Genomic DNA, 15,992 nt, shown 5'->3' with positions numbered 1-15,992 from the left:
AATCAGTAATATTTCCTCTTTCCAGGAATGCACTTATCACAATTGCCTAATTACAGCTATTCGGACGCAGAAATACTTCTTCCAGATCGTTAAGTATCCGCTCCAAGAGACAACTTGCTATTCAAACATCCCTTTTTAACAACCATTCTGCTGATGACTGCTTAGTGGGAAAAGTAATTCTGCTTTAACCATCTACCCACTTCAAAAGTTTAAACAAGTTCCTTCTATTATAGCGAAATCCTGCACTGTACAAGTAAGAATGCCTTCCAGCTACAACCTTCTAACTTACTTTATTAAGGTTCTGTAAGCAAGAGATAAGTAGCAAACAGTTCAAACAGCAAGTGCAATGCAATCTCTGCTCGGAAACCTTCCCACAGAGGCTAGAGACAGGCCATATACACACCTTCAGTTTGACATTTATAAAGTTGACAGCATTTAATGTTAAAGTAATTAAAAGAGAAGAAAAAGAACTTCATTAAAGAACAGTAACAAGATACTTCTAGTTCAAAGGATTCTTTTAAAAGAATGCTTGGCTAAAACCATTATCTACCTACATTGAGAAAAATCAAATGCTACACAGAAGGGAATGGTATTTCAGGAAAGCAAACAAAAGAACTGCATTATTAAATCCCATTATTCACCACTGCAGCCCCAGGTTTAAAATAGACACATCAAAGTATAGAGGTGAATTTTCAGCAGCTGAAAACACTTGCGGTCATCCTGTAAGCAACCAGAGCATGGGCCTTTTGATCTCAAGCAAAGCTTCGATATAGTCGGCAGGGTGTGAACAGAGAGAGGAAGACATCTCCTAAGTGTGACCCTTACTGCAAGAAGAGGAGTGCAAAATGACGTGTTATAGACATCAGCCAAGCTTGTTCAGATGCAGAAACACCTCAGGAGATCAACTGCAAGAGGCAGGTCAATCCTTCTGCTGTAAAAGCAGCCTCAGGAGGAAGTCCCATAGTAGGAGACACCTCCTACACTGCAAGGGTTAGAATGGAACTAAATGAGAATTCCAATGGTAGAAGAGGAGAAACAAGGATCAGACATGGTTTGAAGTCAGACAAACAAACAATTGCCATCCATCTTGTCAGTAATCACCCAGCACTTGAATTTTACTCTCATTAGTGCCTGAGCTCCGAACACAAAGCAGAGCTACAAAGGTTCCAGTTTATGTTCCACACTTTTAATACTTGCCATCCCACCACTATTTGAAAATTAATTTTAGTTGGCCCTCAGTAGCCCACAGACTGATGTGTTTCCAAGAGCTGTAAAAAAACAAAAACCAAAGCAAAATGTCTTAACATACAGAGGCAAAGCAAGAAATTACTGAAGAAACACGATACCTTTTATGTTCTTTTCTTGCTGCGGCTTTACAATAGAAATTCTCCCTTGATTTGATGATAACTCTGTCAGAGAAACAAAGAAAGGAAAAAAAGACACTTATTAAATCCAGAGAGAGTAAAAAGAGAGGAGTATATTTAGATAAGCAGCACTGTTCGTACAGGGGAAACCCGTTACTTTTGTCTTTACTCGATTTCCATTCTCCAAGTCATGCTGGTGTACCAGATTCCCGTGTTACTTCAGGTATCTATCTGACCATCACCTGAGACCCTCAGAGATCCCATACAACTGGAGTACAGAAAGTAAGCCCAATAGGAAGCATTCTTTGGCTAAGGAGCCCATCTAATCCTCTTGATTTCTGCCCCAGTACCAAAATTCCATGCATCAAATAGTTCTAAACATAGAACTTAATTCAAAGTACATCTAATTTGCCATTGATTCATAGCAGAAAATGTTTCCTTCATAAGCACACCCCACAGCATTTTCAGTCATTCAGGCCTAAATATCTGCTAGTGACTCAAAAATGTCAATTGCTGATACATAAATACCTCCCGCATTGCTTGACATTAACTACTGCTAGAAGAGACACTGAGAAATTTGGACAGGAAGAAATTCACCAGAAAAAACTCAACACTTTTCAAGATATCTTTATTCAGTTTGAGCATCAGGTGCGTCCCATGGCAGGTAAAGAACAGGAAACTGCACGTGCTGTTCCCTGCTGTACAGTTTGCACATTCACTGAAAATAGTGTTATTTCTGTGTCACATATAAGCTCAGAGTTCCTTTATTAACTCCTACTCATTCTTAATTACAATGTAAATCAGTGGATCAACATCAAACAAGCAACCATTAACTAAATCAGCTGATAAAAATGCAAAGTTTGAACAGAAGCAGTGGCAAAAGACCCAGAGAGCCAGAAAACGCCTCCTAACAGCTCAGTCAACATGGACAGATACACGGACCTTTCAGAATAGATGCTCTGGGTAATAACAGTCACTGCCAGTATGTGGTACGTAAGCACTGCAGAAGAAGGCCCACGTCCCACTACGCAGATATGCCACAGTCTGATCTGTGGCTTTTTAAAATGTCAGAACCAAAAACACACCATAGGCTAGGAAATGTCACTCAAGTCATTCCATGCAAAACAGTGATATAAATTATTTGTTAGGGTGATGATGGCTGAGCTAACTTTGGCAACACATCTGCACCTATTTCCTGCAGTACATTAGTTTGAATGTGCCATGTCTTTATCAACAGAGAACATTCAACAAATACAGAACAACAGAAGGCAACAGGTGATCACTTCAACATAGTGTGTATGATACGAGCAAGTTCTACTAATCCTTTACGGAAGGAAATGTCAAACTCTTGTGCATTTGGTATATTCCTATTCATAAGAAGCCCATACAACATTGAAAGTAAGACTAGGATTTTCTACCCAACATCAAAGTTAATTAAAACTGTCAGTTCTTCACAGCCACACATCTATGAGGGGCAATATTTCCAAGGGTGTTTTCCATCACATCATATAGATTAGCAAACATACACAATGGGTGAGATATGCAGAATCCAGCAAGGAGCCATGAATTATACATTTCTAACAGTATTTAAAGTTCATAATCTTCCTATTGAGACTCTGCTGACAGCTGCTCATACCACTATTAGGTGTCTAAGAACTAAAGGACAGGTAGGTGTGCTCACAGGCACATCCGATATATAACGTGTATGGAATGAACAAGAGCCCCCCAACATGGTCTCTCAAGTATTCTCAGTAACATCGCTAAAAATAGACTTTTATTAAAAAATTAATTTAAAATTTTACAGCTTAATATGCATAAGAATTCATCACATCCAATTAAATTAAAATGCAATACTTGATCGCTTTTTATGCAAATCTGAAAAAGGAAGATTGCATAATATGCTAATGCACCGTTAGAATTTACCTATTTCTGTTTCCCAGCATCCTAAGGATAACCCCACTCAGTGCAGCTTTTTGTAGGGTAACCAGGGCACAGCGGATCAGCAGAACTGCAGGCTAGACAGAGGGGGGTGATAAGAGCCCAACGGGGATCAAGGAATGGATGGATCTCAGGAAAGAGAGACAAGAGGAAGGCAGAGAACAGTTTAATTTGTAAGCAGACAAGTTCGACACATTCTTCAAGAGAAAAAATTCAGCAGATTCCAGCTGTGAATCTAGCTAAAGGTTGGTACTTACATTTCTTCAGGCAAGCTATTCAATACACTGCTATGTTTAATTGAAATAGTAGTCCAAAACAAAGAGAGAAATTAAGCTCTCCCATCTGGCCCCTATTTGAAAATGTTTTGATGTAAGGAAGAAAGGTGCCGCCTAAAGGAAAAGATAAGTTTAATGTATGTGTGTCACAGCTACTCTAATGGGTTTGAAACTCACTCACTTCACAGTCCAACTATACAGTTATGAGCATCTTTAATATCGCCTTCAGCAGACACTTGCTAAAAAAAAAAAAAAAAGCCCTGAGTTTCCTAAAAAGTCGATCTTTGTGGGGAACTTTAACTCAAAAAAGCAAACTGAAATTTACAATGACTATGGTTACTTGATGGAACAGATAAGCTGCTGTAAAACAGCACAGGCAGTAACAATCCTGTTATGATTACAAGAACCAGAAGCACTCTGCAGCCAACATCACGTGTCTCTGGGTCCATCAGGCATCCTCCAAGCAGGTGAGCAGTGCTGCCCCAGCTGCCAGTGGCCAACTTCTAGTTTGGCAATTGAGCCAGCAGGGTCTCACTTCTGAGCAATGGAGAGTTACCAGATATTCTGTCAATAGAGATTCAGGCCTTCCCCCCATTTCCAGGGCAAGAAAAAGCAGCTAAAAGGTGGTGTTAACTCCCAGAAATGCACATTCACCGTATTCACAAAAAGATGAACGCTACTACCTGTAATTTCATGTTAGCTGCTGCATGCTAAGCACATTTAGTAACATCTCTTGTTCCCCGGTGCTTTCAATTCAATAGGTTTAAGAATGGTGAAGTCGTAACAGTCTGTTGGGTATTACCTTGGTTTCAAACACTAAAAAAGGGTTCTGGCTCTTATTTTAGGAAGGCTAAGAGGTAACAGCGGTAGGAATCTGGCTGTCCTGGCACTACTTGAGCAGAGTTATTTGCTTTGCCGTATTATTTCCATTTTTATGACTGCTCTCATCTCTTTTTCATGTACTGCTTTCTCTCTGCCAACATACAAAAATTTACTATGATCCTGCTGTAAAGAAAATGAAGCAATTTCCTAATGCTCATACAGTTTTATATTTATCATTGAGGTCAATGAAAGGAGATTAAACAAAATCATATTGCTAAAACGCTGGCAAGTAATCATCTTTCTAATTGAGAACAGTTTTCCCTGCTGCTGTTTCTAAGAAATACAGCGGAGTGGAATGTTAGAGAAAACCTGAACAAGAAACGCTCAGGGAAAGTGTAAGTCAGTAGGAAAGGAGAGGAAGGAGAGGGCAGATGGACCGCGGAAATTCGGCAACTACCACAAACCAGTTAATCTAGTTCTGTGACAGCTTGACCTTACAGAGCCCCAAATAATGCATTTTGTTAATAGAGCAGCCATAAACAAGAGATGAAAGCTGAGTCTGAAATGTCAGTAACCCACTAAATACAGTGGCAGCAAAAAGGAAAAGTATATGGCATGCGCTAGGAAGCCTAGGGATGAAACATGCTGACACCAAATAAATTGGTGAGTGGGAAGAACACAAGAACAGGCAAAAAAAGGCACTTGGGAGATGAACGTTCCCAGTGTAAAAAGCCGCAGTAGTGCCAAGTGCAAACTGGCAATGTAAGTGTATGCCAAAATGTATTCGGAGCTACAACCAGGAGTGTCAGTAAGCGCCTGAGTGATTACATTTCTCCCTCTCAGTATACTTGTCTTGTGGCTGCTGTGATAGCTTGCTTACATAAATATTAGAAGGCATGGAAGTAATAACAAACATCTGAAATTAATATTTTTGATGCATGATTTAGAGACTGCAGAGAACTTTTTTGTTCCTATGCAGAGGGAAAACAAGCAGAAAAACATGCACAGAAGCAGGGAAACAAGGAGAGTAAGGGCAGAAGTGAAGGCAAACAGTATGTCTATATCTAAAATAGACAAGGGAAATACGCAATTAATACATACTTAATGAAATTAATACATCATTAATATAAGAAATAGATGAACAACTTGCAAAAACGTGAATCATGCTGCATCTGGTTTTGCTCCCAAACAAAGAGATATGAAGTGAGAACAAGGCCAGAATCAACTGCAATAGTACTCCACTGCGTTCACTGGTGCGAGACCTGTAAATTGCACCATCGTCACTGGTACAATTCACAATTACATCTTTTTAGTCAAGTTGTTGATATGATTGAGCTTTCATTAGATCTGATTTACACTTTGAAGGGCAGATCTTACTTGTATGTGTGTCAATCATAAGCTCCATCCAATTGTCATGGAAACAGTCGCTCCAGTGAAGGGTCCAATGACTGACTTGGCTGCTTAACACAACTTTTATTGCTGCAATTCAGCAAAACTGCCTGGTTTGCATCTATTATGCTGAAAGGAATCACAGCAATGGCCGTGCTGCTGGACACAGCGCTCTGCCAAGACTTCAAATGGATTTCATATTCTGTAAAAGAACCCGCGCATGTATCTAAGAGAGCGTGACGTTGCAGGGCATGCTTCGTTCTATAATACTCCCATGGTTTTTGCCTCTTTCTCTTTCCAGCACAATTTCTGCCCACAGACATGACCAGGCAGGTTAATTGAGTTAATTGAGAATTTAAGGCATAAGCAAGACCATTCAGGCTTAATGCACTGCACTGACAAGTGGCGCAGATTCTTGTAGCAGTAATTACTGTGATAACCCAATATGTTTGAGAGGTGGTTTTTGAAAGCAGTCACAATGGTTAGATATCATTGCTTTCCCAAAACAAGGAGCAAATACTTGGCTACCATCACCCAAAAAACACTAATACAGAAGCAGAACTTTTTTTAGCTTCCAATCAGCAGAAAGAACGCAGCATTATCATCGCAACGCCAACACTTTGTGTTTAAGCAGCTTTTTCAACTACTTCGATTTTTCAAGATCACATCAACTCATTCTGCTGAGAAATTAAGACAACATTGACTGGCCATAAAAGAATCAGACTGCAGAAACTACACAGGTTAACTCTGGAAAACTGCAACTGTAAGAAACAGATTAAGTTTCTGTGTACAAAGCAGTATAACATGGCAGCATACAACAAGATCAAACACTGTCTAGCAAAGGAACAGGCACGGGCTGTTGGCTATTTGGGTAGGGGTACGTGCACATGTGTGTGCCTCCATCTGTTTGTCCCCACATTCACATACAGGTAAGGGTTCGAGGACAAACACCCACATACAGAACCAAGTGCAGAGCTGAGAACAGGTGCGATGAAATGCAATCACAATCTGAATCAGTTAAAGTGGGAAATTAGAGCAAAATAGAAACAACCCCAACTGCCAAGTTGTACCCAAACCTGTGGGACTCAGAGAAAAAAATCACAGTGAAATGGAAATAATCTAATTTCAGGGGGTTGAAGGATACTTCTGCCTTGCCTAGAGAAGAATGCCCTCAGTTGGAAATGCAATCATTTTACGTTTCCATTTCATTAGAGAGGAGGTGATTAAATCAAATAGTCTAAACTACACACAGCGTTCACGTTGAATAGTATCTGGTAATGTATGTCACCAGTGATAACCTTGAGATTTCATTCCCGCACCACAGTTCTACTGAGCCTTTACACCCACTGCACCACTCTGAAGTGCCCACCTGGCTCCTCCTGCACATAAAACTGCTCTTCTGAGTCCAATGAGAAAGAAATCAGATCATTAAAAAAAAGAAATCTTCTTCATACAGAAACACACGAACAAAGCTGAAAATGTCACTAAGTGCTGGGTTTTCCTTTCCGTCTATTACACCAATTTACTCAAATCACTCACCACAGGCAGCCCTCTGACTTCAATTTCTCCATCTATTAATAAACATACTGCCCAGGAACACAGGTACGACACTGCAGACTCTTGTTACACAGAGAAAAATTCCCATTCGTATGAAATTTATGCGTGAGTGTAGAAAATGTGGCAACATTGACTTTGAAGAACAAGCTGTGATAGTTAATGAGTTTCATTATGGAAAAGAACTGATGCAGAACTGTGCTCTGTATTCACACCGTCAGACCCACAGGAGGAAAGGGAGCTGCCACACCAGCACTGCTGCCCTCAGGCCACAGCGTGGAGGGCATGAAATTTCATGCTACGGTATCTAAAAATATGTAGGAATTGGAACAAATACAACTTCAGTGTAGAAGACTGCCTTAACTATTCCAGCTATTCTAGTACTCTAGACTGCCGCTTTACCAGAGGCCAGTACCAAAAGCCAAGGAAAAACACAGACTAAACTACAACACTACTTTCTCGGGATAACGTTACACACAGAAGGAATGCAGGCTTCTCTCCTGAATAACACCCACAGCACAGTCCAGATACTACAGAACAGCACATCAACATCTGCAAACATCGCTTAAGATTTTCTTAAGGCATTACAAGCCACATCCTAAACGTGAGCCCAACTGCTGTACACTTCACCATGGATGAAATTAATCCAACTCTCCTGTAGCAGCATCTCACTATTGTGGGCTGAGTGAGTCCTGTTTCTGTAAATACAGAAGGATTGAGTTTAATTACACTGACAGATTACATTTGGATCTCAACATTCACAATGACTTCATTAATATTAAGCATTCAGTGATAAACCCATCTTTAAAATCTTAGTGCGGTTCTGGTCCATGACTCGGCATGAGGAGTGCTCATCTGTATGAGGGGTTCATACCTATTTGGATAAACAGAATGATGGAGGATTAAAAACCAGAAACTCACATCTTTTTGTACATTAAATCACCTGTTTTGTATATACAAATACACATATAATACGTTCATCACAGGCAGCATCCGGGGTGTTGTGGTTGCTGGATCATGCTTGCTTCAACCTATGAAGTTCAGTTCCATTTCTGCCTCTCATTTAAAACTGACTGCTAGTTGTTTCTCTCTAAAATTGAGATCAAGATAGATAATGCAGCTCACCCTGCATTACTGGACTGTGCTCTGGAGATATAAAAAACAAGTACTGCTCGGTCACTAGAATTGTCTAGCAGGGAATGAGCCACTGCTGCAGAAAGCGGCACTGAACACCAGGAACACAACTGCACTTGTTTGGATTGGTTACTGGGCACGGTTAATTGACACACCAGCAGGTTGTTGTGCCGAACTCACCATGTGCACCTTGGTTCTGCTCACAGACAAATCGGTGACATTCAAATCTTGTTACCTGCCCCTGCAGCTTCAAAATATCTCACTGTGCAAATTATTGTTTTATCCTTTTGATTTAGCTGGCTAACTGTGCAGCCTCTTCATGAAAGTATTGCGCACATCTCCTTTTATGGCATTTCAGAATAGCTTATAATTAAGAATTATTTCCTAATATCCCCGTACCTGCCAAGCTGTTAGCCCCACACAAAGTAAATGAATCAAACCTGCCAGGAAGCCTGTTAAAACAGAGGAGGATGGAAATTAAACGCTTGCAGCAAATCTTAAGGCTCCACTTCTACGGCAGCCACTTAATGTCCTTTGGGCAAACTGCCACGAGGAACGTCAGCCCTTCGGACTAACAGCCTACGTTAGAGACCGACACAAACCTCAATCTTCCCTCGAGTTAACGCCACAGACGGCCCCAGCCCCGGCTCCCCTCCGGCCGTGCTGCGGGCAGGACAGCCCGGGTAGACTCGCCTCGTTCGGGTGACACGTGCCCCCTCCTGGCAGATCCACGCACTGATCCAGCACGGCTGGTGCGCCCGAGATGAGGAAACCCAGCCTTACTGCTCTTGGTACCGGCACTTTGATTACAACCTGCTTATTAAGCACTCATGTGACATTAACCTTTCGGGATGCTATAGCAAATACACCGAATACAAATACGCCAAATAACCACACGTTTTTATTGCAGGACGGATGGAACCTCCAAGACAGCTAGAAAGCCTTGGTCATCACAACGTGCGTTAGCAGCCAAGGAAGGAGGATTCTATTTAATGGATCCTACACAATCTCAGGCACACTACAGCTTCTCATACTTCCCCCCTCCTAAAGCTTTTCTGCATTTTCCTCAAGGACACTGCTCGTGTTTGCACATTGCCCCATATGGAATTACAGCAAGTAAACACAAATGGCAAATGAATCCACTCCTGCGGAGAGACTTGCTGCTCTGAGAATCAGCAGGGCAAGAGCTGCTTCCTGGTGGATGCTGGGGAGCTATGAACTTGACACGCTGCAAACTCTGCAGCTAACAGACAATAATGCATCATTAACTATTACTGAAGTGACATTCCTGCTTCCAACTCGCACACTTCTTTTCCTCTGTCCCTCCTTTCCTCCTTCCTCTACTTTCAAGAGAGCACAGAACCAGCTCACTGACATGGTCAGAGCAGCCTCATTCTGAATTGTTTTCATGTTCCATACCAGCCATCCATTTCACCAAATCAAGAGAGGATTATAATCCTATTTCCATCTTATTTTCCCCAAGAAATGAAGGCTCTCGCCTCATCCATTCCACACTGGTGCAGAGCTCTACAGCCAAAATGCTGATCAGAACCAGGAGCCTGGGCATGTCTGAACTCCAAAACAAGTCAGATATCAAGAGTTTTGATTTATACCCATAGGAAACCAAGTCAATCTCAAAAGACTAAGCTTAAATTCATTGGCTATTCAGAGCTGTCTATAAGACTTGATTAACCTGAAAGATATAAAAAGTGAGTATGAAGTATGAGTATGAAATTGCTTCCACTGAACAAAAATGGCTTAAAATGCCATCGTCATGATGGTCGTACATCCAGAATAGCCCTTACTCCATCCTCCACCCAGATCTTTCTGCCACCCATGTCAAGCACAAAGCACTGAATGTTTTTACAGCCATTGAATATACAATCCTCGAGCTGCATCAGCTTTATGACATCTCTATAGCTGGACTGATCATCGCCAGCATCTGTTTGGGAGGCACAGCATAAGGCAAGTTCACCAGTTCAAACCTTGCCTATAAATAGATTCTGCAGATGCACTTCATAGTAGATACTGTAGACTCTTTATTTTCCATCTGAACAGTTTGCATCTTTCAGGGAATGCACGTGCATAAATACAAAACATTAACCTAACAGCTTAAGAGATGCAATCTGGTGCATTTTAAGCTACATAAGAAATTGCTGTTTTATGATGGCATGAAAATAGCTGTTAGATTCAGCTGCAGGTTAATACACAGCATGCAGTTTTCATTTCTGTTTTAAGTTGGGCATTAGCTTTGTGCAGATCAGAAGGTTACCTTCAGAAAGAGCAAGCACTGTCAGACACCACACAGGGCAGCACTACTGGCAACATTCCCCCAGCAAAGCACTGGGGAAGGGCCATCTCACCTCATCATATGCCACAGACATGCAGCTCTCAGCCACTCACAGCTCCCCACATTTTAAACAACAAATTCACTTCCCAAAGCTAAATTGTCTTAAAATTCCAGTCATCCAATTATCCATTTATGTTTCTGTGGCATAGATCGTGACAACACGGAATGAAGCAGGCAGGAAGAGAAGGTTAACTGTAGAGTTCCACCTTATACTGTAATCTCTTTCTTATAAATAATGGACCCAGAAAGGAAGGACCACTATCAATGAATGGGAGTCGGAACAAAAACAACCATTTGCTGAGGTCATTTAGTCTGTCAACATAAAAAGAAATTGAAACCTTTCAATTTAGTTCTTTGCATAAGGCCCCTGATGTGAAAATCCACAATGAACTTTCAGCATTTAACTTCAAATAAAAATCAGTACTGTAGCTTAATAATTATCTCTCAGGCGTTAAGTCAAACAAAGCTCAGATTCCAGACAGACAGCATCACCAGCTTTGTGGGGCTCAGGGAACTTCTCTGTTCAGACAGTAAATCACAGTGTGTATCACAACTCGGAAAGTGCCGTCTGACGAGCTGTGTATTTTAAATATTGTATTATGAACTCCATGCAGTTCTGTTCCAGACAGTGTCTACATCAACCTACATCAGGCATCCAGTGGATGTAATTTTAGGTGTCTTTTGTAACTGTTTTAGTAATCATCACAATGACATCTAAAAGAAAAATCATACAACTCAATTTCTGCAATGACACAGAACGTAATCAATCTGCTGACATCCTTCAAACCACCATCTAGGGCTCAGACACACGTAAGGTGTCTTCTCCAGGAATGGCTGCACCCAAAGTGGCTCACAAGAGCTATTCTGCCGCATGAAACACATACAGACCCAGAACTCTACTGTTTAAAATATTTCGTTTTCATCATACCTGCTGGTTTTAATATTCCGAAGTCACAGCACTGCTGAGATGGCACATGGGGATTTCAGAGCTGAATGCAAAGAGGAATTACTTAAAAAAAAAAAAAAAAAAAAGCCCTGCAACAAGTGAGTCCTGCAGTCAAAAACCACTGCAGTTACAGACTGAGGATGGGAGGCAAACAAAAAAAGCCCACACACATTCCTGCCTTCCAGGCCTGGCCAGATAACCCCACGAAATACATGTGTAGGGAACTGACTGCAGTGAGTGCCAGAAGAAAACAATTCCAATTCCAATCACTATCAGTAGTAAGACAAATAAAATAAGTATGCTCTGTATATGGGTATCTGGCAGCAGATTACTCTGCTGTCTTTTTGTCCTACATGATATTAAGACAATCACAGAAGAAAACAGAAGTAAGAATTGTTTGTACTGTATATTCTCAATAACAGGAGCTGATTTTTTCAGTTTAATATGCATCCACAGAGACCTCACCACAACTGTCATCACAGCAAGGGGTTTTTTCAGCTGAGTAGCTTGGGAAAGGGCTGACTTCATTCCCCTCATTTACACTGTGCCATGCACTGTCTGGTCCCAGTCCCAGCTGAGGCCCCCAGGCACCGTCACAGCCCAGGCTCCAGGTGAGCAAGGTAGGCAAAGTGCTCAATGCTGAACTCCTCAGCTGTAGCAGGCAGCTCAAGGATAAGTCACTTCAGCAGCAGTAAACACGACTTGATTAACTTTTAAAATTAAACTCAATTTTTACTGCTTAATCCTCCATTCTCCCTCCTGCAACTGTTGCCTCCCCTGTGTAACACCAGGGATAGAATTGACATTTATTACTTGTTCTGGCAGGTGCTTGGCGCACCCCAGGAATACCATGAAATTAGAACAATATAAAGTGGGTTGGAGGGTTAAAACAATTTTTATTACTATCACTGCTGAAAAAAAAGAAGACAAACATTCTTTTTTCAGCTACTAATGACAAGATAAGTGTCAGACTTAAAAAACAAAATAAAGTTCCACTAGAGCTTCCTGCAGCTTAAAGCCCTGTTAAATTTATTCATATTGGATTCCACCCTCAGAAAGCCAGTCCTCTTCTGCCTTTTATTGTTTATATTAGATACAGTGAGTCACGGAAATAAAGTGACATGAAACCACATTTATGCTAAAGAAATCATCCTACGTCGTTTCAGATTCTCTAGCCTGCTATTTCTGTCGTGTACCTCCTATCGACTCTGTGAGACTGATTACCCAAGCGAGGGCTAAACACAAATTCTTGACTCCAGTTATTTAGATGCTCACATTCTCTTCTTGGCTGACAATTCAGAGGAAACAGATGCACTACCCATCAGTCACCAAATCTGAACGAGCTTACACAGTGCTATCTATAAGACCAGCACATATAAATAACAAAGCGAAGCTAATGGAAAACAAAGATAGGCATCTAAGAGTGCCATTAGTTTCCTTTTCTTTACATTTACATAACTTATGATTTAACCTGGTAGAGATCCCCATCCTTCTGCATTTCAGAGATCAAGCACAGAATCTCAAGGTGAGTTTTTTCCACCGCCCGTTTACTAGTGCTAAAATGGTTACGGTTTCAGGTTTATAACTGAGTCATACCTAACAAAGCTTCAAACTACCCACATACACCCATAGTCTTACAAGGATGTCATCAAAGGTTTGAAGACGCTGCTTTGAGCGGAGGTTGAACCAGATGACCTCCAAAAGTCCCTTCCAACATAAATTATTCAGTGACCCTAAGACTAAAACCACTCTGGTTTCCGACAGCATGCACTACATAGCAAGACAACAACCACCTTCAAAGAAGGATGTACACCCTCAGGCTTTATTCCTCTGAATTGTCAGAAGGTCAAATGCTGTCAGAAATCGGGCATTGGCAAATCCTGTTGGAGTCAAAGGAAATTACAGCCTCTCATCCCTTTGGTGGCTTTACAGACAACACTTGTTCTTTTTTTACTACTGACAAACTGGATCAGAGCACAGGAATGCAGGTACACTCCATGGTTAGTGCTCTGTGTAGCTGCAAGGGATGGGGAGCAAGAGCAACTGGGAGATGTTTGTTCAAAATAATTCTAGCATCAATCCATGTAACAAAAGATCCTTTCTGGACTAGGATCCACATCACTGAGATGAAGAGTATGTGTCCAGCCGCAGACAAATGGCTCCTGTGAAAGATGCTGCTGCTTTGGAAAGGAGAAAGTTAATCCCTGGCTCCCACTCCGGGGTTGTTTATTTGCTCAGAACTGCACTTCATGTAGCAAGCTTATCTTTAGGAAGCGCTGGGACCTGCTAACTCTCATTTCTTTGAAACATTATGTTCTTTATTACAAAACACCTAAAAACAAGCAAAGGAAGCCCTTCTATTAACAGCTCCATCAGTGGACAAATAAAATGTTACTGTTTGTGTTGTTTCCAGGAAAGGAAGCACAGGAAATAATTGCAATGATCTCATTAGTCAAGTTTAGTTACAGACCTTTAAATACAGTCCCAAACAGCATCCAGGGACAGTATATGACCATTCTTTTATGGGCACTATTTATGAGAGACAGAAGTCCTACATACTTACTCCAAAACAAGTCGTCAAAACCTGTTTGTTTTTAATTCTAAATCAAGAAAGACAACAAAAATTGACATCGATGGAGTCTGTAAGCGACAACAGGAGAAAGCAGCCAATTACCTTCGTACTGTGATCTAAATTCCAGCTAAGCCTGTGGAGGCTGTAAAGAATGCTATATTACAAGTCATTAATGACTTATGGGGATAGCAAGAAGACAGTCTGGTAACAGTCCTCAGAGGCAATAGCCAGGATGTACCGAGATGATAGCAAATATAGCAGACAAATTGCATCGGCATCTTCCTTCAGTAGCCTACTTCTCAGCAGAAAAGCCTTTCAGCACTTCTAAGTGTCCTACAGCTCTTCAGCCCATTGGGAACGCTGTGTTACATGGTTTCCTCCACCATCCCAAGGCAGATGGCATCCTCCTCACGCATCCAGCAAAACCAGGTCTGCAGGGAAATGCTTCTGAGGGACAGGCAGCACTTTCCAGCTTTTCTTGGAGCTGGCAACTGGCTCTGCAGCAAGAATATAAATCTTTTGATTAAGAGAAAAACACTGGGACTGAGCTGACCAGGATTCAATTTGTTTCACTGGTGTATCATTACACCTGGAGATAGGCAACTGTTCTAGGGAGACACGGAATCACTGTGTGCTTGGTATGCGAGTCCCAGAAGCATCTATTGCTATAATTTTCTTTGTCACACACCAGCTTTTACTGTAATGAAACCTTGAGTTAGGGGAAATAAAAGAGGGAAAATCAATAAGTGTCATTTCAACTCTTCTGTGTCCGAGATGAAGTACCTGGTTTCATCAGCAGCAGTTGTCATACCAATTCAAAATTAAGACTCTACATATTAAACCCAACCCTTAGTGAACACATTCTTCATTGTTCTGCTTACACTTTATTCCATGAAATTATTCATTTTCTCACATGACCCTCAGAATATACATCATACCTGAAGTACAGCAAAGGTGGCTGCGCACACAGGAATGACAACGAGTAGCAGTAAATCATTTGGTACTTGAAGAGTGGAATTACAATTAAAAGTGGGAAAATAAAGCCTCCTTGTAGGGATTATTTCCTTCTTGACAAATTCCCTGTGGTTTTCAGTAAATCAGATTTCCTCTGGGCTCCAGATCTTCAATCCAAAAGAAGTTTTGCCATGGAACTCCTACAACCCTCCAGCAAATAACCGCCTTGAAGTACAAGATGCCTAGTGCCCAGTGAGTAAAATTACCCTGATCATGAAAGCTTCTATACGCACAGCTGCCTGGTAACCCTCCCTCACCCACTGCTCTTATGGCTGCAGCACCAATATAATATGACAAGCTTCAATTACACTTCCAGGATACATTTAGCAGCAATAAACACACGGTGTAATACTTCAGAGCTCCACGAGGAGGACGGAGCACTTCCAACAGAAAAGGCTGATGACCCCATGCATCCTACCAAGAGCAAATGGAGATCCTAAAAACCAGAATGTGAGCAGTTACATTGTACTCCATTATTAAAAAGACAGTAGCAAGGAATCCTGACCAAAATCTCTATCAGCTGAGCTCAAGTTGCATTGGCAAGTCTCTGTGCCTTGCCTCACCCTGTAGGACTGAGTGCTGCGGAGCAGAAAAGGAATAGAAAACCTCTTTGAAACAAATGTTGTCTTAAAAA

General features: G+C 41.3%; 1 protein-coding gene across 16 annotated transcripts in view; it reads right to left on the bottom strand.

Moving 5' to 3' along the window:
• Positions 1–15,992, bottom strand: part of ARVCF (ARVCF delta catenin family member) — a 158,024-nt gene that overhangs the window by 111,041 nt on the left and 30,991 nt on the right. For all 16 annotated transcript variants that reach the window (XR_011905430.1, XM_072351282.1, XM_072351284.1 and 13 more), the window contains one exon: positions 1,347–1,409. The gene's annotated coding sequence lies outside the window, so the exon portion shown is untranslated. The remainder of the gene's footprint in view (positions 1–1,346; positions 1,410–15,992) is intronic.

This window comes from Excalfactoria chinensis, chromosome 16, assembly GCF_039878825.1.
Source record: "Excalfactoria chinensis isolate bCotChi1 chromosome 16, bCotChi1.hap2, whole genome shotgun sequence".
NCBI lineage: Eukaryota > Metazoa > Chordata > Aves > Galliformes > Phasianidae > Excalfactoria > Excalfactoria chinensis.
The sequence above is the reverse complement of the archived record's forward strand: the minus strand, read 5'-3'. Positions and strand labels throughout refer to the sequence as shown.